The following is a 23,332-nucleotide window of genomic DNA, read 5'->3' as shown; positions in this document are numbered from 1 at the left end:
TCTAATTCGATATACTAATGTGAGTAAGATGGATGTTTCGAATTGCAGTACCTTATGGTTTCAGATTCAATATTCTCCAAATGACCATACACCTGTCACCAATCAGAACATTTCTTTTGGTTTTTAGTTTTTACTTCTCACATCTCGACGTGTGTTCTAATGTTTTCAAACTAGGTGATGGTTGTAAATCTTTGATTCATTGAGTCAAAATTTGTCTTTACTTATCTAAACTCAAGAGTTGTTTGAATACTATCTCATTTGCGTATACGCCATACACGCCACATTTCCGTAATTCATAATTAAATCGAACGCTTGATATATTTACCGTCTAAGTCTTAGTCTTTAAAATTGTATTTTTAAATTTTTCTTCATTTTTTTTTAGATAATTACAAGGCATTGACAAATCAAAATTGTTAACTAAAGACATGCATTCTTGGTAAATCGGTTGAAAACTGTTACCGATTTATATTTTGGGAACATAATCCAAACAAGGACGAATTTTTATATTTAACCGAATAATAACAACGGAAATCCTTTTCTAACTGTCTGTTTTCTTTACAACATAAAAATATATTTCAAAGTAAATAATTTGAATCTACTTTTAAGAACTTGAGCACGTTCCTAAAGTTGATCTCAATGGGTTCATTTAGACTCAAGTTATGTTGTCTTAAAGTGGTAGAATAGCTTGTTTAACAAACATTTTGTTAGTTAAAAGAAAAATTATCTATAAAGCATATTAATATTATGAATTTTTATAGAACTTGTAATAGGTTATATCATTGATGAAATTTGTTTTTGCCATTTTATTCAAAGATTGCGTTGTTTTGCCTCCTCATCTAAATCATAGATTTTCTGAATTATTTTATTATATTTCCAATTCAGCTATACGTTAACAAACAATATGTAATGAAAGTATTGAATCCCGTATTAATATTATGAAAACTGCAGATGGTAATGCACGTTCTTTTTTTTTTTTTTTTTTTGGTTTCCCAGTAACAATGAATCCCTTAGAGGAAAGCCATCTTTTCAAACGAGTCCCTTAAGTGTTTCTGTTCTTGATAATAGACATTTAATTGTAGACATTCCAAGTGTAGAAGTTGGACCTACCATTAAAACTGTGGAGTACGGTTGTAATGTGACTCTCGACTAATGTTACATCCTTTCCTCCTCATACATCTGCATATTGGCAACGGATATCAAATGGCACAACAACAAATATAACAACAGCTAGTTATGTTACTTACTGTGATACAACGTTTTCTTCTGCATTGCCGATTTTAATTGCTGGGGCAACTGATTCCGGGTTGTACACATGTTATGTAGTCAATATAGTAGGAACGGGGAAAAGTGATACAGTTGATTTAATGGTCCTCGGAGGTAATACATATACTTTTTTAACATATAAGTTCAAATGTCGGGTAACTGATCGGGAAGGAAATATATTTAATTTAATGCACTTGTTTATTTTTATTTTTTGTGAGGAAAGGGGGGGGGGACTTGGATTGAAGTCGAGAAAGTAATTCAGTATATTAAAGATTGAATACATAAAACATCATCAATACTTATAATTTAGTAGAGAAAACACATAAAGAGAATTTACCAACATGACCATGTATTAATATTTTTAAATACAACTATACATTCAATCGATCATCTATACGTATGCACTTTCAATCATTTTAGTTTAAACAGTATTTATTATTGGAAACTTATAACAATGCAGTAATACAATTTTACATAGAAATCGAATATGGGATCCGGAAACAAGTTTGGAAATTTTTTTAGAAGTCCGTCTACCGACGGAACGCTTTCATTTTTTTTTATAACAGAAACATTTGCATACATACTGTGTTAATATTTCAACTCGCTGTTTTAACAGGCATTCCTACAGTAAATGTTGAAACTGGAACTGTTGACATCTTGTATGGCCATAATCATACTATCAATTGCAAAATTATATCTGTATATGTCTTAACAAACGTTTACTGGCAGAAGATATTTAATGGTACCATAACAAATATTTCATCTGATAGCCCTGGCATTGCTGGCGCTAGAATAACAAGACCATCATTAACAATATCAAAAGCTGATCCATCGGACTCTGTACAGTATGTATGTTATGCTGTGAATATTGCTGAGACGGGCCAGAGTAAATTCATTAATGTAACAGTTTTTTGAGGTAAGTTGAATGTGAAGTTGGATTACCGCAGAATCTTCCTTCAAGTGTATTTTATGGTTTTGAAGTAATACAGTCAATTAGAACTTTTCATATCAATATGGACGGTTACAAAAAAGCAATGATAAAACTGAACGTTGACTTAGAGATGAATTTTTGGGTCGTTTGGTTGCAGTGTCATGTTTGAAAAGATGAATGTAGTCTAACCAGACGACTTTGATATATCACGTTTAAAGTTATTTATTGGAGATTTGTTTAGCATTATTTTAACGGGAAATGTATGCATTTTACAAATCTTAAGCCCTATTAATATAGAGAGATGTGAGTAAACTAAGCAACACAAATTACCCAAAACGTACACATCTTCAGGACTTAAGATGAGTTGTTTTTGTTGAATAATAATATGGTGCAACAAGGTGTGCAAAACAGGAGACAACCTTGTCAGTCATGTAACCATATGCATAATGTATATTAAGTTACGAAAAAAAAAAGCAAACGATACCAAAAGGACATTCAAACTCATAAGTCGAAAAACAAACGGACAACGCCATGGCTAAAAATGAATATGACAAACAGAAAATCAACTGTACACAAATCACAATATAGAAAACTAAAGACATAGCAACACGAACCCAACAAAAAACTTGAGTTGATCTCAGGTGCTCTTGAAGGGTAAACCTATACTGCTCAACATGTGGTTACCGTCGTGTTACTCATGTTAGTACAAACCCGGTGATAAGTATGATTCTAAAGGTCACAATCGGGGAAAAGGGGACGGGATTGTAGTTACGACAATTGAAACATATCTGTTGTCATCTGTGAAACGGATATTCCATAACGGTCAACCAACTAGTGATGGCGTCCTTAAAAGTTATGAAGGGATGATTCATCTTCATGAATTAGAAGTTTTCGTTTAATAGCTTTCTTGTTAGCAGCAATCCTCTATCAAGGAAATCATGATAGGAAATACAAGCCCTGGAATATCGTATCAACTGGGAGATATATACTCCGTATGCATGTGCTGCTGGAATGTTGCTACATAGAAATGGAAAGTTCACTATTGGGAAGCTTATACTTTAAATTTGACAAATTATACCTGAAATATTCAATTTCGGGCGAAAATATTGTATTATACACGTTCAGCTTATTATCCTTAAATGTAAATGGACGTTTTAGTTGCGTACTTGCAGTTGACTGATTTGTAAAAACACATTGTTTGCCAATGTTCGTAACTTATTTGTGTATCTTTTTGTAGAAGAAAATTATCCAATTGTTGATATTGAATTCAATCAATTAAAAGTAAAGTACGGCGATACACTTACAATTAAGTCAAATGTGCAGACAAATGCAGAATTTCCGATACTAAATGTATATTGGCAGTATGTTTATAATGGCGTAATAACAACAATTGAAGACGGCACTAACGGCATTGCTGGAAGTACACTAGAAGCTCCATCTCTTTCCATTAAGACCACCACTACATCTGAAACAGGACTGTACACGTGTTTTGTTACCAATGTTATCGGAACAGGGAAAAGTAATTCAATCAATGTACATGTTGTTGGAGGTATGTTTGTCATAATTTAAGAAAAAGTATGAACAACAGCTTTAAACGTTTGACCTCCCGAATAGACAAAAAAGGAGGATCTATTTTATATCATACTTAACGAATTCACATTCAGTTGTACCATATTTTACATCATTTTCAACTATTCGAATGTACCAAATTTATGAAGTGTTACTTTCATTTTCTAGCAGTTGGTAGATACTGCTGCTGGTTGACTGTTATTTCCAAAGGATATATTCAGCCCAAGTTATTTAGTAGTTCTATTATTTATTAAACACCGTCTCCATAATCATCGAATCGTCTACTGAGATTGTGAGTTCGAAAATAGCATATGGTAGCTATGTTCGACCGCGTTCAATATTGACTAGAACTGCCATTTTTCATGCCGAAGGTCGGTGATTCCTTCCGGGGATTTGTTTAGTTTAAGCGTTTCTAATTAAAGTTAATCTAGTAAAGTCTTTAACGAACCAAAGGTGTAAATTGTTCTTTTTTTTAGTTTTTTCTTTTAATTTCAATAAATTAATGTTAACCTGTTAATATCTTTATAATTGTTAGAGGATTGTGATTCTCTTCCAAAACAGATATATTTGAGTCGGTATATGAACAAAAGGACGAAATGATGAAAAAAAGTAAAACAATATGTTTTGATTGATAAGCTTAGAAAAAATGAATGGCCAAATGACTTCTCAACTCAAGTCGCTTCACGTCAATATGTTCCTTTCAAGCTGATTAATCAGATCGCAAACGGTGTGGAAAAACATTTGTAATTTGATGATCAATATGAACAAAACATGACTTTGGATTAACGCCAATAAGACAGCAACCCAATTACACAAATAACCAGGAGTAATCTAGAGGGCAACATCCAACATTCAGCATTAAATTTGTGTACTAGTTTATGAAATATATCAAGCTTTAAATCTTCTGTAGTATATACAATTGTCAATAATTCTGCAAAAACCATCATCCGTAATTTACAACCTTTTCATTTCGGCATGATTTCGACAACTTTTAGCTATCGATTATGACATGTCAATAAGTGTTTTACCTGTGATGATAGGTTTAACTAGTGTTCAATCACATTTGTAATGTTTTAAAATAAACAGTGTCCCTGCATTAACGCATTTGTGATGTCCCGTGTATAAATATTCCAAATTTTGGATACAATACATTTTGGAGAAAGAGCTAATATGCTGACTGATTCTCTTGATTATTATTATAGGCCTCCAAATGGTCACAGTTGAAGGGAAAAGGTACATTTCAATGTACAGTCATGAAGTAACATAAGAGGCTGTAGTAACAGCTAACCCACCAGTGACGTTTGTTTACTGGGAAAAGGTTGTTAATAACAGAAAAACTATCATAAATAATGGAGCCGTCGGGATTCAAGGTGTAACCCCAAAGAATCCTTCACTGATACTTAAATACGACACAAAGGCAGACAATGGAATATATCGATGCTTCGCTACAAATGATGTTGGAACAAGTCATAGTAATGTTATAAGTTTACAAGTAACTGGAAGTAAAATTCATGTTTTTCTTAAAGTTCATAATAAGCAATACATATATTGACATAGCTTGTGTGAATCCATTCATGACCACAACTATATAATGCGTATTGTAACACAATTCAATAGTAGGCAGTTTGTCTAAATGCGTACGTCAAGTCTAAGTAATTTTCGTGCTCGTTTTCCTTTCTTGCATTACTTTTGAATGTTTGAAATCATTAATCTAATATGAATTAGTTCCCTCTGTAAAAATTCGAAGGCAATGGTTCGTTTACAACTTTCTTTTTCAGATTAACCATGCAAATGAAATTGTTATATGTTTTCCATATTTTTAATGATAGTAACTATAAGAAAACCTTCAACAATTTTAAAACCTGAAACGCAAATGAAACACAAAATCTATATAAGATAGTCCGGGTGTTTGTTAAAAGATGTGTTGCAATAGAATTTTCCATTATGTAAAAAAAAAAGAGTAAATGGATTCTTAAAACTTGTCCGTCAATTGAAATGAAGGTGAAACTAGTCAAAAAGCAATAGTAGAAAACACTGATATCGCTTTTCAAATTTCTCCATATATTTTTCAGAAAAACCAAACGTATCTGTTCCATTTGCTAACTTTTCTGTAAATTTCGGGGATGAAGCAATCCTTGTATGTGATGTTAACAATACACTGCCTATAACAATTGTGTATTGGGAGAGAGTTATCAATGGAGTTATCTCTAGGATTTATCAAGATAAAATTGGTACGAAAGACATTAATGCTGATAATCCATCGCTAACCATAACGTATTCAACCAGTACCGATTCCGGAATTTACACATGCCTTGTTGGGAATGCAGTTGGAATAGGACGATCCACGACTATGAATTTTACTGTAGCAGGTGGTACTATATTAAAGTAATATCTGTTTCTTTGATATGAAAACTAGGATAACCTTCTTCCTTTATTCTTGTTGTTCTTCAACAATATGTAGTTCGTTTACTTGATTTAGAGTATTCATACATGTATTTTTACACTCCAACATTTCTCTGTGTCTTTGGATGTGTGTGTGTTATATCAACATGTCGAAATGCTAACATTAAAGCATGTGATCATTTAGGATATCGAAATTAAGCTTTTTTCGTGAAAAATTATGGCAAAATAATGTTTCATTAATGGTGATAATAGAAAGGCAAAGTAAGAAAATGGAAGTAAAAGGTAGGACATTGCAATATTTATTTTTCAAGCTATCTGAAACAAGCATCCCATGTGCGATATTTTGGTACCATTTAGTTTTGTTTACTGTGCTTTTGGAAAATAAGCGCCTAAAGCAGAGTTATATAAAATTTTTCAAATTTGTTCATTTACTGTCGTATCAAGGTATATTTTCATCTAATTTATCTGTATTTAAATTGATGAGATAACATAGTTTTCAACTATAATTCACCTCGAAAAAACACAAACGCAAGTATAACAACATGTAAAATGGTAACAATTTAGTTGAAGTGCAAAAAGACAGACCAAGAACGGTACAAATACAGTGTAACAAGCAACAGGACTATTGTATACACCGATAAAAAGATACATACGAAAGTAATTATCAAATCCAATAAACGATCATCGAAAACTGTAATGATACTATAGGTCCAGGAATGTTAAGCATATATTTCTTCCCGTGGGACACGTGTGTCGCACAAAATGTGCTTCCACTTTGTTAAAACTGTTAGAGTCTTTTCTGTTAGAATAAAAGAAAAACTTTATAGGTATATAGCGGAACGTTTTGAAGTGTTTATTTCATTTTCAGCTGATTGAAATCCCAACAGGAATTAATTGCAATACTAATAAAAGAAGACCCTAAAATAATATTGAACGAATAACAATGATATGAAGAACAACGATCAAGAGTTGTTGTTTTTTCTAAACTATGTTGAAGTCCTTCCTTTAAACACAAAGTGATTAAAATTGTTATAGAGTTGTCTCTCTTTGCCTTTTGTTATTGTAATTCACAGATACAAAGATTAAAATACTACTGACTTTCTGTATACTATACTCAGTTGTGTTTAGGTTCCATTCTCTGTTATTCATTGATAACATTTACCACTCACACAAAAACAATCATTCTTATTAAACATACATGTATTTACATTGTGTCATAGGTCAAATTTATTTGTTCAGTGTATGTTCAATGGTGTTAATATGTCTTTTGATTGAGTTAAGCTATTTCAGTTGATATTTTATAGTGTGTCTTTCTATGTTGTGATGTTACACTATTGTTTCAGAAAAAGGGTGAAGGTTTGGTACCATTAAAACGTTTAAACCCGCTGCATTTGTTTGCACCTGTCCTAAGTCAGGAATCTGATGTTCAGTAGTTGTCGTTTGTTGATGTGGTTCATAATTGTTTCTCGTTTCTCGTTTTTTATATAGATTAGACCGTTGGTTTTCCCGTTTGAATGGTTTTACACTAGTAATTTTTTGGGGCCCTTTATAGCTTACTGTTCGGTGTGAGCCAAGACTCCGTGTTGAAGACCGTACTGTGACCTATAATGGTTTACTTTTATAAATTTTTACTTGGATGGAGAGTTGTCTCATTGGCACTCATACCACATCTTCTTATATCTATTTTAATCTGACTTGGGTTCTCACCTCCACAAAATTTTAATAATTGAAGCATTGGAAAAGTTGATTTTGTTGTGTGTAGAAAAAACTCAACCCCCCTTGTATATTATTCAAGAAAACCTCATTTCCAGTTTGTGATAAATGAGTTCCATCTGTTCTGTATAAAGACCCTTCACTGGCCCTAATGTTCTCATGTAAAATAGCTTTTCCCCTATTTTCTATTACAAAGTTTTTGACCACTGAATTAACTCTTTTCCTCTTCTGTTCGATTATTGGACCCGAATTTAAGGATGCAAAATGCCAGTATCTGCGCTGTAGCATTGGAGACCATATTATAATAACATTTTTGAATAAAGCCTGGTAACGTAGGATAGAACATTTTACATTTTCAATTAAACCCGTCCCTGTCAATTCTAAATCTGTCAAATCATTAGCTCCACAGTGAATAATAATGAAATAAGAGAAGGTAAAAATTTCCGTTTCGCATCCAGTAGGGTGTCCAAATCTTTTAACTGTAATCCAGGTTGACCAATCCAGTATGCTGTGACTCCTTTGGACTCCAGTCCAAGGTTGGTCCTACCATATTTCTTTGCCTCTACATTGGCCCAATGATCAAGGGAACTTTCAACAATCCATAAAATCTTGGGACCTGTAAAAACTTGTAGCTTGTTAGCCTTTTTGTAACTAGAAAAATTGCAACCTAATATAGTGAGAATAAGCATACGATTTCCATCTGCCTAATTTCATAATTACCTCCTCTGAGACCCCCTACCTGGCCAGTTCAGTGGCTCCCCCAATTCTAAAACTATGTGACCTAAAATGACCTTTGCTGATATGAAGAAAATTTAAAGCCTTTTCCAGTATACTGCTGAATTGGTATCTAGTTAAAGGCATACCATTATAATGTAAAAAAAAAAACTTAATTGTTACAGGTAGGTCGTACCTTTAAGTATTCGTTAATGATTCGTATCGGACAGTAGCTCTTTCTGTTCCCAGGTATCAATAAAGTAACAGACTTTCCCTTTTGGTCAGTTTTTGACCACCTTACTCTCAGCTCCAGGACTTTTCTCTTAACTAAAATATCAGCAATTGTTAAGTTGGAACCATTTATAACAGACTTATTTTTTGAAGTAGTGATTTCCCTTACCCTTAGCAAACCAAAGAAGGCAACTGAAAAAACTGCTGAAAATAAAGCAGCTTCATATTTATTCTTACATACTTTATCTAAACAACTTATCATATCTAATAACAATTGCACTGTAATTGGTGTTCTAATGCCATTACTTTTCCCTCCTTCAATTCTTTTTATTCCTTCTTATGCCTTGCCAATTATAAAGAATTTTGTAGTATCCTGTATGCCTTGTATTTTATGATGATATGAAACTCCTGATATATAAGATGAGCTGTACTGCACTGAACAATGATCTTTATCAAGAAAATCATTTATTGAATTATTCTCATGATAGGATAAATGTTGAATAAGTCTAAAATCCCTATCCTTTTTTTTTTGGCACTAGCCCCATTGGTGATATCTGACGTGTGGGAAAAGGCGGGAATCTGTAGTAACAGCTAACCCACCAGTGACGTTTGTTTACTGGGAAAAGGTTGTTAATAACAGAAAAACTATCATAAATAATGGAGCCGTCGGGATTCAAGGTGTAACCCCAAAGAATCCTTCACTGATACTTAAATACGACACAAAGGCAGACAATGGAATATATCGATGCTTCGCTACAAATGATGTTGGAACAAGTCATAGTAATGTTATAAGTTTACAAGTAACTGGAAGTAAAATTCATGTTTTTCTTAAAGTTCATAATAAGCAATACATATATTGACATAGCTTGTGTGAATCCATTCATGACCACAACTATATAATGCGTATTGTAACACAATTCAATAGTAGGCAGTTTGTCTAAATGCGTACGTCAAGTCTAAGTAATTTTCGTGCTCGTTTTCCTTTCTTGCATTACTTTTGAATGTTTGAAATCATTAATCTAATATGAATTAGTTCCCTCTGTAAAAATTCGAAGGCAATGGTTCGTTTACAACTTTCTTTTTCAGATTAACCATGCAAATGAAATTGTTATATGTTTTCCATATTTTTAATGATAGTAACTATAAGAAAACCTTCAACAATTTTAAAACCTGAAACGCAAATGAAACACAAAATCTATATAAGATAGTCCGGGTGTTTGTTAAAAGATGTGTTGCAATAGAATTTTCCATTATGTAAAAAAAAAAGAGTAAATGGATTCTTAAAACTTGTCCGTCAATTGAAATGAAGGTGAAACTAGTCAAAAAGCAATAGTAGAAAACACTGATATCGCTTTTCAAATTTCTCCATATATTTTTCAGAAAAACCAAACGTATCTGTTCCATTCCAATCCAGTATGCTGTGACTCCTTTGGACTCCAGTCCAAGGTTGGTCCTACCATATTTCTTTGCCTCTACATTGGCCCAATGATCAAGGGAACTTTCAACAATCCATAAAATCTTGGGACCTGTAAAAACTTGTAGCTTGTTAGCCTTTTTGTAACTAGAAAAATTGCAACCTAATATAGTGAGAATAAGCATACGATTTCCATCTGCCTAATTTCATAATTACCTCCTCTGAGACCCCCTGCCTGGCCAGTTCAGTGGCTCCCCCAATTCTAAAACTATGTGACCTAAAATGACCTTTGCTGATATGAAGAAAATTTAAAGCCTTTTCCAGTATACTGCTGAATTGGTATCTAGTTAAAGGCATACCATTATAATGTAAAAAAAAAACCTTAATTGTTACAGGTAGGTCGTACCTTTAAGTATTCGTTAATGATTCGTATCGGACAGTAGCTCTTTCTGTTCCCAGGTATCAATAAAGTAACAGACTTTCCCTTTTGGTCAGTTTTTGACCACCTTACTCTCAGCTCCAGGACTTTTCTTTTAACTAAAATATCAGCAATTGTTAAGTTGGAACCATTTATAACAGACTTATTTTTTGAAGTAGTGATTTCCCTTACCCTTAGCAAACCAAAGAAGGCAACTGAAAAAACTGCTGAAAATAAAGCAGCTTCATATTTATTCTTACATACTTTATCTAAACAACTTATCATATCTAATAACAATTGCACTGTAATTGGTGTTCTAATGCCATTACTTTTCCCTCCTTCAATTCTTTTTATTCCTTCTTATGCCTTGCCAATTATAAAGAATTTTGTAGTATCCTGTATGCCTTGTATTTTATGATGATATGAAACTCCTGATATATAAGATGAGCTGTACTGCACTGAACAATGATCTTTATCAAGAAAATCATTTATTGAATTATTCTCATGATAGGATAAATGTTGAATAAGTCTAAAATCCCTATCCTTTTTTTTTTTGGCACTAGCCCCATTGGTGATATCTGACGTGTGGGAAAAGGCGGGAATCTGAAAGGACCAGCAATGCGACCAAGTTTAACTTCCTTCATTAATTTTTCTTTAAAAATGTTGGGAAGCTGTATTGAACTTTTTAAATTGGAACTTTCCCTTGGTTCCCTTGAGCCAAAATATTTTAATGAAAAACCATATTTGAAACCAGATATAATTTCATGTGCTACATTTTTATGTGGGTAAAATTCTAAATAATTTTCCAAGAGAGATACTTTAACAGGAGTATTTCCTAATGAATAAAAATCAATACTTTTTGTTACTTCTTCTTTGGGCCTGGTTATTACATTGGGCCTTTCTGTGTTTGCCACTGGATATTTCACATACATGTTTAAACCTACAACGAGGGAAGTAGGGACAGTCATTACCATTATTATAGTATTTACAGGACATATTTGTACTACCACTAGTTACCTGTGTTTGCTGATTTGTTATTGTGTAAGTGTTTGAAAGTGTAGCTGCATTTGAATTATAATGAACACGATTTTGTGTATTCGTTCTATAACCCTGTGATTGCATTGACGTATTGTTTTGTACGGTGGGAGGTGTGATGTGTAATAGCCAATATTCACCGTGTATGTTTCCCAAAGATAAATTTGGATTCTTTTCTATTTTTAGGCTAAATTGCTCGTCATAGGTGGCCCAGTTTTCTGACCTCGTTGCAGCTAATCTTATATCGCGCATATATTTTAACAATTCATGTGCACGAGTCCTGTATGTCTCAATGTAAACACTCATAGATACCATGAATGCTGAAGTCCATTCGTTTATAAACAAATCAATACCCGACGATCTTTTTTCAATGCAAATTTTCCCCCTTTTTAATTTTAAATCGCCCTCGTCAACCTCCTCCATTTCTTTTTGCGTTCTCAAAAGAATATGTAGCTCAATAAACTTTCCCTCCCAAATCTTTTCCCTAATTTTAAAAGGCACGTGTCCCCCCACTGTGTCATGATCGCTAGCCTCTTGTGTCGGGGTGAAATCATTTGAATTATGTGCCATTTCACAATTTGTGCATGACGGTTCGTGCATAAAAGGAGGAATGCCCGTGCATCCTCCTCCGACTCATTACCTGATAATATGTCAGCTTCTTCCTGTACGTGTGCCTCCACGTGTTCCACCTCCTGTCTTTTCCTGTCCATTCGTTTGCGCCCAACTCCGTCCTCCTTTTGAGTCATGTCTACGGTCCGAACTCCCTGTCCTTCCTTCCTGCTGGTTTTCTTCCTCTACTTTCCAATAGCCCTTGATGGCGATCCCCTGGCATTTCTTTTGTTTGGCATCTTTTAGTTTTAAATAATTAAACTATTTTCTGCAGCACCTGCTTCGTTGTCGACAACTAATTAACAAGTGCCAGATACGGGAATTCCAAAATTCAAATTCCACGTGAGAGCGCCATCTATGGCAATGCCATATATGGCAATGAGCTAAACGCTGCAACACCCACACAAATATTTGATTGAATTAAACCAGATTATTGAAAATATAAAATTTTGATAATCTCTATTATTTTACCGTATGTTTTACTAATCAAGAACGTCTCTGTGAAAGATCAAAACTATTTAAGCTGTTATACATGCATGTATTTATCATGCAGAAGCTGTGAAGCTAATGTGGACTTCTATAAAAATCACTATCTTGAACTAAATAACAGCGAGAAAAAATTTCTCTGTAAACTTTTGTTTGGCGTAGACCAATTCATATTTTTATTTCTTCAATTATATTTGTCTTTGGTGGAGGGTAGATTAATTGTTTAAATTCAAATGTATTTTTAAGAAAAAATATATTTGTTCCAGGAGGGAAGTGATAACAATCGGTTGATTACATTGCAAATGAATGGCTGGCGTTTAAACATGAAGTTTAGAAATTTTTCCTGTATGTTATTAATTTTTTTTTTTAATTTTTCTATCAATGTAACAAAAAATGGCTTTACCAACAAAGATGAATGGTCGGTATCTTCAGAAAATCGTTATATAAGCCATAACAGGCTAAAAAAGCGTTACAATAGGTGAAAAAAAATGATTTTGAAAATGATTGATTGATTAATTGTCGGTCGCTTAACGTCCAGTGACAAATATTTCATGCATGTTCAGGACGAAAACAAAGTCACAATACATACAAGAGATAGGTCATGTAATAGAGACAGTCCGAAATGATGAACGAGACAATTTCAACTCTCATTGGATAGAGAAAGAAATTTTGCCTTGCAACAGGCCATCTACGGAACCCTCAAAGAGTTATTGCAAAAGTTCTTAACGTGCAGAGAGCGTTGCACTCTCTCTACACGAGTCATTTGATTTAATGTTCTTAACGTGCAGAGAGCGTTGCACTCTCTCTACACGAGTCTTTTGATTTAATTTCACCAATGTTGTGTTGTTACATTTTTTTCTATGTTCACCTAGTTATGAGAGAAGTTTGAGTGCTCAGAAACATGTTTAACCACTCCAAATTTTCTATGTGCCTGTTATCAAGTCAGCCTTTAATTCAGTTGTTGTCATTGTCTGTCAGTTTTGTTTGTCGATGTTTGTTTTAGCATAACGCATGTGTTTTGATTTTGATGTGTACTTCTGTCACATTTTTTTTTCATACAGAAGCCTTTTAGTTTTTCTTCTATCCCGTACGGTAAACGTTTCGATCATTGTTGAAAGCCTTACGGTGACGAATAATTGCATACATCCACGTACGTTGGTCTCTAGCGGACATTTCTCTCATCGAATATTATACCAGTCATCCTTATAGAATATAATACCATATCGTTTCAAGTTCAGTGTAGAGGATTAACTTTAAGTTACTTAACATCATGAGCCAATGTTGACCTAAGCAGCAAACTTTGGTTCAATTTTGTTTTGTGTTTCACTTACACTTTGAAAAGATATTTCCTCTGTATCATAATATATCTACAAAATGAATGCAACTGGAGTAATTACGTCATGATTTCAACAAATCTTAAGCAGAATATATGATATGTTTATCTAGTCGCTGTGTAACGGCAACTGAAAGACAGAGTTTATCATTAATATTTTTTGCTTATCATTAAAGATCAGTTTGAATACAGTAGCAGTGGCCGTTCGGTTTTGTTAATCAAATACCAATTATTAAAAAAAAAAAAACATTCCACTGGGCAGTGAAATGTAGAGTGAAGGACCTTTAAAAAAATACGTCAATAGGGTCAGCTTCCTGACAACGTAAATACTAAATGAATATGTATTTTTTTCAACCTGCAATCTTTTAAAGGTGTCTATACAATACAATTAGCATTCTTTATTGATGTGTTTAAGTTATCAACGATACCACCTACATTTTGTCGCATTATTTGATTTCATTTAATAAAAACCTAACAATAATTTTTGAATTTAAAGTATTTAGTTTGTCAAACTCTGCGCTCTTCATTTCCCGCCATTGTGTTTTGTGCTGTGGTCATTTTTTGTATTCTTGTTTTTCATTTTTGCGTATGTGCTTTGTCTATATGTTTTTCTTTGTTGACATATTTGTTTGTTTTTATAGTGATTGAGATTATTACACAATGTTGACTGCTGTACCCCTATTTTTGACATTTTTACCTATTATGTCTGTTTGTTTTGTTCACACATTGTTGTAAATATAATGGAATTTCATGCAAGTGTCATACAAATGAGAGGTTTAGCTAGCTTTTAAACCAGGTTTAATCCACCATTTTCTACATAAGGAAATGCCTGTACCAATATGACGGTTGTTTTCCATTCGTTTGATTTTGATTTTTGATTTTTGGTGTTTTAACGCCACTTTTAAGCACCGCTTTTGGGCTATTTCGTGGCGGCCAGTTTTTATTGGTGGAGGAAGCCGGAATGCCCGGAGAAAACCACCGACCTTCGATAGGAAAACTGACAATCCTAGTCAAATAAGATTGGAGTCGAGTGCACCGGCACGAGCGGGGTTCGAACTCACAACCTCAGTGTTGACTGGCTAGTGATTACAGTAGTAACTACTTAGACCACTCAGCCACCGAGGCCCCTCCATTCGTTTGATGTGTTTGAGCTTTTGATTTTGACAATTCTTAAGGGACTTTCCGTTTTAAATTTTCCCTTGGAGTTCGGTATTTTTGTTGTTTTACTTTTTTCCTAGGCATAAATGTGGTTGAATACTGGCAATTTTGATAACTTTCATCAAAATTCTTTATTTTAGGTCCACAACAAATATAGATTATTACAATTTCAGAAAAAGTTGCATACAGATATATATGATCAGATATCAGAACGCGAGTTTGTATAAATGCAATAAGTTATTATTCGCATTAATAAAAAAACATTAATTATTTTTGAATTTACAGTACATTTCTAATGGCCCAAAATATTAAACTGGAATCAGTTCATAATTACTTTAAATAAGGGAACTTAAATGAAGTGTTTACAAAAAAACGTTGACAATTACAAACATAGTGACACTATTTATACAACCAAATTTTATTGTTGATACATATAGATATATTGAAATCTCAAAATGACAACATGTAAATCATTGTAGAATTTATTTTTTCAAATGATTGAATGTTTGTTAGTCATCTACTTCAAATAACCTATAGTCAAATAAGGAGATGTGGTATGATTGTCAATGAGACAACTATCCACCAAAGTTCAAATAAAGTGGTTGTAAGCAGTTATGAGTCACTGTACAGACATCAACAATGAACAAAACCGGTACATTGTTTTCAGCCAGCATATGGAAAAAGAGGATTTGTGGCTTGGTGGCTTTTCAGTGGGGCTTACAAGGGGTACTCTAGACTCAGAAAAAATAGAAGAAAAAAGAGAGACCAGAAAAGACAGGCCGAACACTGGACACTTTTAATTTGCAAAACACTCATTTGCAAATCCGCCGCCGCCTCTCCTTAGAGCTACAGTGTCGTGTATATAACCAAAATTTGCGGAATTACATGGGATTCAATAAATTCATTGCTTTTCTGCTGTTATTATTATATATATTTTGTAATTTGATTTAGAAAAACATGGGATTTTCAATATCCCATGGGATAGGGCAAATCCAATGGGATTGACCATTATCCCATGGGATTTTGGTTAAATCCCATAGGATTTTTTTGGGTCCCATGGGATAATTGTAGTCCCATGGGATATTTGTTGTCCCATGGGACAAACAAAATCCCATGGGACTATAATTATCCCATGGGATTTTTCATATCCCATGGGACAAAATAAAATCCTATGATTCAAATTATAAATATACAGTAAATAAATGTGTATGTTACAATGAATTCTGTTTGGTAGTAAATTGTTTTAAGATGAATCTTTTTAGTTGAATATCTTTTTTTTCCTTGGAAATGTTAATGCAATTATATTGTTCTATAACTGTTCAAAACTAAACTTTTAAACAACAAAGCAGATAATGTAAGTATCAATATATGTTTATTTATGAATTCTAGAATACTTTTTTAAAACACATTTTTTTCCCATTTGAAATCAATGAAAACTCTATTAAAAGGCTTAACATACTAGTAGCTTTTTACATAAATCTATTTTTTTTTCAGGATATCCCTCCACCCAAAAAATTAATAGTTTCTTATCATCCAGCATTGTGTGATCGTAATGTATAGTCCACTTTTTTGCCATTCAGCACAGAACATTTTCATTATTGTGGTTTTAATATCTTTAGATATTTAATAGAAATTCAATTCATTGGCTGAGTGATGAAAATAATAACTGATCTGACTTTTGATTTTGAATTTATTTTGGTCTTGTTTCTGTGTTTTCTCCTTTTATTCTCAGTGATGAATTTCAATCCTTCTGAAAAAGAACCAATAAAATCCGAAGTTATGGATAATAAAAAACTGTTTGCATACATGTAGCAAGAACATATGATTTTCAATAAAAATAGCTATGCGGTATGGATTTTACTGATTGTTGAAGGTTGTCCAGTGTCATCAGTTGCTTACCTCCTACATCCTTTGGTCTCTGATGGAGAGTTGTCAAATTAGCAATATACCACATCTTCCTATTCTAATATTATATAACAATCAATTTATGTATTCTTCTTTATAACATTTGGGTATTTTCCCCAGTTATATATATATAGATCAATGTTAAAACCTTAGGCAATTACAATAAAATTCCATTTTTCACAAGAATTTGCAATATATTATACGGAAAGCCAACAATAGAAACAGCACTTCTTTAAGCTTCTGAAGTTCTGAAAGAGTTCCACTTGTGTTTTATTTCAATTAGAAAATACATTGAACTCTATGGACATGTTGGAAATTATAACATTGATACAAAAAATTATATTGTTTTTTTTCTTATTTTTGTGTTGTTCGGTTGCTGTCTCATTTTTATATATGGTTATACATTTATCCTAAATCTTCTTTTTTATATACTTAATCATTAATACACAATGTAGTAAAAATGGGATATTTTTTATTTTGATACTCTCAAAACATTATTATTCTATCAAATAACTTATTTCCAAGTTCACAAATCACCAATGTGTCAGATATTAATTTTAAGACATGTATAAACATGATCAACAAGCAGTTGACAGGATGTCATGCAAAAATCTCACTAATATTAAACTTTCACAAAAACTCCATACTCAGCGAGTACTATTAAAGTTCTTAGAATAGTACAGGACAAATTCCTAGTACAGGACACAATGCCTGGCAAACACTAGCATGTGTCAATGTCTAGTCAACCATGTAATCAGGCTCAAAATCTTAGTTTGGCACTGAATTTAAAAATTCACCACATAATGAACATGTGTATGACATTCAACTTCATGGTAAGCTATGAACCTTAACCTAAGAATGTACTATAATTTCACATTATGACATTTCTATGTTCAGTGATCCATACAATCAGGGTAAAAACAGTAAATGTGGTGTTTAATGTATACACAAGAGTGCACACGCTGAAATGTTGCGCCTTCTTTACTAATCATATCATGTTGATAGTCCTAAATATAAAGCCTTACTACAACTATCACATAAACTCAACATGATCCAAGAAAATGAATTCAAGGTCATATAAACCTGACAAAAAATATATGTACACCTTACAATCATTCAAATTACTAAATACAGTTGACCTACCGGTATTGCTTATAGTTTCTAAGAAGCAGACTTAACCAAGAAAACTAAACATTGACCAATGAACCATGGAAATGAGGTGAAGATCAGATGAACCATGCCAGGCAGACATGTACAGCTTACAATCCTTCCATACAACACATATAGTTGACCTATTGCTTATAGATTAAGAAAAACAGACCAAAACACAAAAATTTAACACTGAGCAATGAACCGTTAAAATAAGGTCAAGGTCAAATTAAACCTGCGGGACTGACATGTACATCATAAAATGTTTCCATACACCAAATATAGTTGACCTATTGCATTCAGTATTAGAAAAAAAGACCAAAACTCAAAAATTTAACTTTGACTACTGAACCATGAAAATGAGGTCATGGTCAGATGACACCTGCCAGCTAGACATGTACACCTTACAATCATTCCATACACCAAATATAGTAGACCTATTGCATACAGTATGAGAAAAACAGACCAAAACACAAAAACTTAACTATAACCACTGAACCATGAAAATGAGGTCAAGGTCAGATGACACCTGCCAGTTGGTCATGTACACCTTACAGTCCTTCCATACACCGAATATACTAGACCTATTGCTTATAGTATCTGAGATATGGACTTGACCACCAAAACTTAACCTTAAATATAAAAAAGAAGATGTGGTATGATTGCCAATGAGACCACAACTCTCCACAAGAGACCAAATGACACAGAAATTAACAACTATAGGTCACCGTACGGCCTTCAACAATGAGCAAAGCCCATACCGCACAGTCAGCTATAAAAGGCCCCGAAATGACAATGTAAAACAATTCAAACGAAAAACTAACAGCCTAATTTATGTACAAAAAATGAACTAAAAACAAATATGTAACACATAAACAAACGACAACCACTGAATTACAGGCTCCTGACTTGGGACAGGCACATACATACAGAATGTGGCGGGGTTAAACATGATAGCGGGATCCAAACCCTCCCCCTAACCTGGGACAGTGGTGTAACAGTACAACATAAGAACGAACAATAATAAAATGCTCCGCTGGGGCGCAGCTTGATACGACCGCAGAGGTCGAACCCTGAACAGTTGGGGCAAGTATGGACACAACATTCAAGCTTGATACAGCTCTGAATTTGGATTGTGATTAAATATTTGACACAGCATAGGTTTCTGACACAGAATGAATGTGTTCTAAGAACTTAAAAAATTTTAATTTACCTATTCAAACCATATCATTATTATTTGCTTTTATATATAAATCAGAAATAACCAATTTAAAATGAAAAATTGTAAAGAAAAAAAAAGGAAAAAAAAATCCCCCCCCCCCCCCCAAATTTTTGAACCCCCTTATGATTCATCACCCCAAAACTCAATAACAGCCTTCCCTTTGTGGTATGGTACCTTGCAGTACAATTTCAGAGAGATTCATACACTTGAACACAAGTTATTGTCTGGAAACTAGAAAAATGCTTGTTTTTTGGTCCCTTTTTGGCCTCAAATTCCTAAACGTTTAGGGCAATTACCCCCAAACTCAAACCCAGCTTTCCCTTTGTGATATGGAACCTTGTAGTACAATTTCATAAAGATCCATACACTTACACACAAGTTATTGTCCTGAAACTAGAAAAATGCTTGTTTTTTGCCCCTTTTTTGCCCCAAATTCCTAAAATTTGAGGCAATTACCCCCAAAATCAATCCCAGTCTTCCCTTAGTGGTATGGTACCTTGCAGTACAATTTCAGAGAGATCCATACACTTGAACACAAGTTATTGTCTGGAAACTAGAAACATGCTTATTTTTGGCCCCTTTTTCCTAAACGTTTTAGGCAATTACCCCCAAACTCAATTCCAGCTTTCTCTTTGTGATATGGAACCTTGTAGTACAATTTCAGAAAGATCCATACACCTACACACAAGTTATTGTCATGAAACTAGAAAAATGCTTGTTTTTTGCCCCTTTTTTGGCCCCTCATTCCTGAAATTTTGAGGCAATTACCCCCCAAAATCAATCCCAGCATTCCCTTTGTGATATGGAACCTTGTGGTACAATGTCAGAGAGATCCATACACTAACACACAAGTTATGTCTGGAAGTTACAAAAATGCTTATTTTTGGCCCCTTTTTGGCCCCTAATTCCTTAACTGTTGGTACCATAACCCCCAAAATCAATCCCAACCTTTCTTTTGTGGTATTGAATCTTATGGTAAAATTTCATAGAGATCCATTCACTTTAACTAAAGTTAGAGTGCGAAAACCGATGTGTCTTCGGACGACGACGACGACGACGCCGACGCCAACGTCATACCAATATACGACTGCAAAATAAAAATCAGTTGAAAGAGGCTTAACTCATCAGATGGATAAAAATACAAATACTACAAATACAAGTGGACGTGGCCGGGTACTTGTACATCCAAACAACAAAAAGACACTTAGTACAGATCTGAGAGTACTCGCAGTTACTGACAGCTAGTACAAAGCCACTAACAACTAATAAAAAAATCATGCATCTAAGACTAAGTTCTTGTTCACTGATCCATGAAATGAGGTCTAGGTCAAGTGAAAACTCTCTGACAAGCATTAGGACTTTGCAAGGTACGCACATACCAAATATAGTTATCCTATTACTCATAATATGAGAGAAATTAACATTACAAAAAATCTGAACTTTTTTTTCAAGTAGTCACTGAACCATGAAAATGAGGTCAAGGACAATGGACATTGGGGGGGGGGGTCTCAACATGGGATTTTGGGTACAGTACAGTTGTGCAGCTGGAATTTAAAAAACACCCCCCCCCCCCCATTCATATATTGAATAATTGTGAAATCCCTACCTATACATATATTTCACAGCAAAATCATAACCCATTAAGTGAAGATAGTTGCACAACAAACTGAAAAATTATGACCCATTGATATATTTCATCGGTAAAATTGCACCCCATTGATATATTTGATGCATCAAAATAGGGACCCATTCCAGTGGCACATATGTATATACCTTAATATAGGAAGAGACCCCCCGTGCTAACGCCACTGCTGTAGCCGCCACCGGATCACTATCCCTATGTCGAGCTTTCTGCGACAAAAGTTGCAGGCTCGACAAAAATACATGAACATTTTAAAGTACTAAATTTTGAGTATAAACGTGTAAAACCGCAAGTTACTAACTGAAGTTCATGGTGAACTGTAACCAAAAACTTTTAAGTGAATACAATTTAGAGAAAGACAGATGGATGCACAAACACTATCATAACAGAGCATAAAACTTACCAAACAAGATGTTTTACATTTATCCTTCAGAAGCAGGAAAACTGAAGTGTTTCTTTTCTTTCTCTGCCCTCCATGATATAAACTTCAAATTCATTCATGCAAAATATGAAAATCTGCAAAAGTAGGACCTTGTACCGCAGCTTATCCACATTTTGACTTTTGAACTGCATTGTTCTTTTCATCTTGCTGGCAACCTAAACATAAAAAAAAATGATAAACACATAATTCTGGATTAACTTTGTGTATTTATTTTTGTTGGTACAAACAATTTTTTCCAACTTTAAACTAAATCTGCCTCTGCTTTAAAAAACAACTGAAAACCATGTATTTATCTTAATTGAAAATAATTTCTTGAGTTTTTCTCATTTGTATCACCCTGTTATTATATATAAATTTTATTTTTGTCCCTTTTTAAAAATAGGAATGGTTTAAATTCCTCAATAATCATGATAATTCTAGTCAGTCAATTAAAAATGTATGAATAAATTATTTAACCTGTATACTATTAATATCAATATATTTCATTTTTGATAAAAACTAGGCTCTGTGTTGAAGACCATACCTTGACCTATAATGGTTTACTTTTATAAATTGTGTGACTTGGATGGAGAGTTGTCTCATTGGCACTCATACCACATCTTCCTATATCTACAAACAGATTCTATGGGCGAGCAGACATTATACCCTGGAGGTGGTTTTAAAAAAAGCATACGACTTAGATGTACCATAAGCATGGAAAAACAATTCAGCAGTCTGTTTCACAAAAAAACTTACAAATAATATTGATAGTAATTAAGTCATGTACAATACAGTATACTTACGATAAATTGTAAGTTTTTTTTTTTGTAAAACCAACTCAAGTATACTTATAATCAATCTTAGTCGTAAGTATTAAGTATTATTCATCTTTTGGATAATTTGTTGGTTTATTTTATGAATATACATGCAGTGGCAGATCCAGAACTTTTCATAAGGGAGGGCCGGCTCCAGTCATGCTTCAGTGATCAGTATAATCAACCAAATTTTTCCCAAGAAAGCCCCCCCACCCCGGATCAACCTATGATATAGGTTTATATATCTCTCTGATATGCCATTTCAAATCAAATGTGTATTAAATAAAACTTTACACTAGAAAAGTAATGGATAGTTACTCATTTGGGAAACTTACAAGTTCACAGCATGCCGGTGCCTGTGACTGTGACTGTGTTCAAAGTGGTGGGTTTTCATCCTCGTTGTATTGCGGAATAACGATTTAGGCAAATTGAGAAAAACATCATGTCTGTGGTTGATAATAGTGTGTGTGCATTAATTTAATTTTCTATACCTTCTTATTTAATATTTTTCCAATTTTGAGTACTGACGGCAAGTGTTGTAACCAATGTCTTGAGACCAATGTGCTATTTACAAGTGCGATCGAGAAATGCAGGGGAAAGAAACTTATCAATTATGTTTATTCTTATTAAGACAAAACTGAGCCGCCGTAAAAATGAACCGTGTCGAGGAGGTTAACTTACTGACACGTAATAGGGCAGAGACATATTTACACATATGTGTATATATCTCTCTGTAATAGGGTCATCCCTCGAGAACATTAACTAGTACATTGATATTTTACTATGCAGTCAGTATCCCGGAAAAAAAACGTATGGATGCAAAACGCTTAGTGGTTTCGGCTGCACTTTGTCTAAAAAATATCCCGGCAGCGTTAAAGTTGAAGTCAGGATCTTGGGGGGG

The 23,332-nt window shown here is 33.7% G+C and overlaps 1 long non-coding RNA gene across 1 annotated transcript; it reads right to left on the bottom strand.

Annotated features, from left to right (window-relative positions):
- Nucleotides 1-16,952: 16,952 nt before the first annotated feature.
- Nucleotides 16,953-23,131, bottom strand: LOC127718298 (uncharacterized). Its single transcript, XR_007989713.1, has 3 exons — nt 22,923-23,131; nt 21,599-21,792; nt 16,953-17,027 (listed from the first exon to the last, which is right to left on the bottom strand). It is a non-coding gene; the product is annotated as an uncharacterized LOC127718298 (long non-coding RNA).
- Between the last annotated feature and the right edge of the window lie 201 nt (nt 23,132-23,332).

Source organism: Mytilus californianus, unplaced genomic scaffold (assembly GCF_021869535.1).
Source record: "Mytilus californianus isolate M0D057914Y unplaced genomic scaffold, xbMytCali1.0.p SCAF_10, whole genome shotgun sequence".
Lineage (NCBI taxonomy): Eukaryota > Metazoa > Mollusca > Bivalvia > Mytilida > Mytilidae > Mytilus > Mytilus californianus.
This window is presented reverse-complemented; position numbering and strand designations above follow the sequence as displayed.